This window comes from Propithecus coquereli, unplaced genomic scaffold (assembly GCF_000956105.1).
Source record: "Propithecus coquereli isolate 6110/MARCELLA unplaced genomic scaffold, Pcoq_1.0 Scaffold119, whole genome shotgun sequence".
In the NCBI taxonomy this organism is placed as follows: domain Eukaryota; kingdom Metazoa; phylum Chordata; class Mammalia; order Primates; family Indriidae; genus Propithecus; species Propithecus coquereli.
In genome coordinates, this window is record NW_012135969.1 from 6723375 (window position 1) to 6725362 (window position 1988).

General features: G+C 56.8%; 1 non-coding gene across 1 annotated transcript; it reads left to right on the top strand.

Annotated features, from left to right (window-relative positions):
* The first annotated feature begins 897 nt into the window (after positions 1-897).
* On the top strand, positions 898-969 carry TRNAQ-UUG. The gene has a single exon. It is a non-coding gene; the product is annotated as a tRNA-Gln (tRNA).
* The last annotated feature ends 1019 nt before the right edge of the window (positions 970-1988 follow it).

Consider the following 1988-nt stretch of genomic DNA (forward strand, 5'->3'; position numbering starts at 1 on the left):
TACACCCACACAATGTTGGATCCCTCAAGAAAAGGAGTCAGATGTCATATGGCAAAAAAAAAATGCCAGAGCCCATTACACATGTTTGCATATAAGTGAGATTTTATTATACACTGATTGGTAAGTACATTTTTGTTTGTTTACATACACTCTGAGCTGTGAGAGAAAGCCCAGAGGGGGAGCATCTTTTTAACTGATCTGATTGAAACTAATGGTTAAACGGTAATCGCTCACGAGGTTAGTATTTTGGTGTTATTTTAGCAGTCCCACCAGGTGGCTCTATAAGACACAGAGTGCACGCGCTTAAGCGTTACATGCAAATCTCCTTTAACTCCAGCCGCGCGGAACACCGGGACGCACACCGACGCAGCCAAGCGGGCGCGCTTCCTAGCCTCAAGTTCTCGCTTCCCAAGGGTGTCTGGGGCTTGAAACCACCGCCCCCCCAGGTACCAGTCCGCTTCCCTCCCCGCTTGGCCAAAACATCTCTCGCACAGTACTCTCCAGGTAAATAAATAAATAAACGACTGCGAAGCCCAAGCTGCGTGCGCCGCGCCTCCTGCCCGGGGGCTGAGGCTGAACCCGGCTTTCTCCGGACCCTAGTCCGGCCCAGCATCGCGGATCCAGCCAGCCCACCGCCCTTCCGACTTCCTGGGACGTGGGTCCGGACCCCCGGAGGAGCCCAGGAAGAGCAGCGGAAAGACAGGACACCTCCGGGACCGGGAACGCCTGGAACGAAGGGACGCGGAAGCCCTCGTAGCCTGGCTTCCGCCTCCCGCGCGGCCGGGTCTGGGGCCCAGGGTCCAGCCGGACGCATCCAGGCTCTGCCACAGCTTTCGAAAAGCTGCCCAACGCGCCCTAAGGCTTGAGAAGACTCTCGGCCGCCTAAAGCAGCCAGCGGGTCCCATGGTGTAATGGTTAGCACTCTGGACTTTGAATCCAGCGATCCGAGTTCAAATCTCGGTGGGACCTCTCTCCATCTTTTGGTCCTATAATCCCTGTTTTGGGGACCGCTGCTGAGGTAGTATCTAGGGCTGTGCGGTGGCTCAGCAGACCCACCGGACCGCGGATTAGAGTCCATCCCCTCTCTCAAGATGCTTTCGTTTCGGCGTCGAGGTATTCTCAGTGCGCACGCGCGAGAGTTGGGCACAAAAATAAATGTATTGATGGGAGATGGAACGCGACTTTGCCCTGGAGGGAAGCACTGGAAAGATCCCGAAGGATCCCGAGGATGCTGCTTCGGGCGGGGCACAGCTCGGTCTGCGGGTGTAGGAGGCCCACCCTTGCCCGAAAGCTGCCGGGCGCCCTTCTCCTATTGGCCACTGTGCGGAGCGCGGTACGCTACTGCTCCATGAGCCGCGAATGACAGGGCCGGACCAAGCCAAGGGGCGGGGAAACGGCGCTCGCAGGACTCCCATTGGTCACGAGCAGTAAACAAGGCTGCAGGCCCTGAGGGGTGTGTGTGTGGGGGGGTGTTCAGAGAACTCCCTAGTGGGTTTGCCTCGGTTGTCCAGTGCGCAGGCACTGAGGTTGTCTGTGTCTTTCAGTCAGAAAACAGTCCCTCAGGCAAGGTTTCGGTTCTTTAGTCTGTCTCAGCCTCCCAGGGTATCTCGGCTGGCGGCTTCTCACCGTGGATGGGGTATTTCTCCCTAGCCAAAGACAGGAATCTCTAAGGGGTTCCCCAAATGGTCGAGCGCGTCTCTCTGGACGAATCTGTCCAGGATCCGTATTAAGGGTGCTGACCAGGAGCACGCGACTTGCGGGAAAGGGCGTGCCTCTAGGATAGTGTGGAAGGGATGTGCGTGGACTGTTGTCTTCTTTGGATTAGTATCCGGGTTTTGAGACGTGTGTGTCCCTTTGGGATAAGTGACGAGGGAGCCCGCTGACGCAGTTACGATCTCCCTACAGGGTGATTGGCACTGTGGTTATGTTATATGTTCCCGCCCCTTGGGAGGATGCCATGGAAACAGAGAGGATCCTCGCACTGCTCT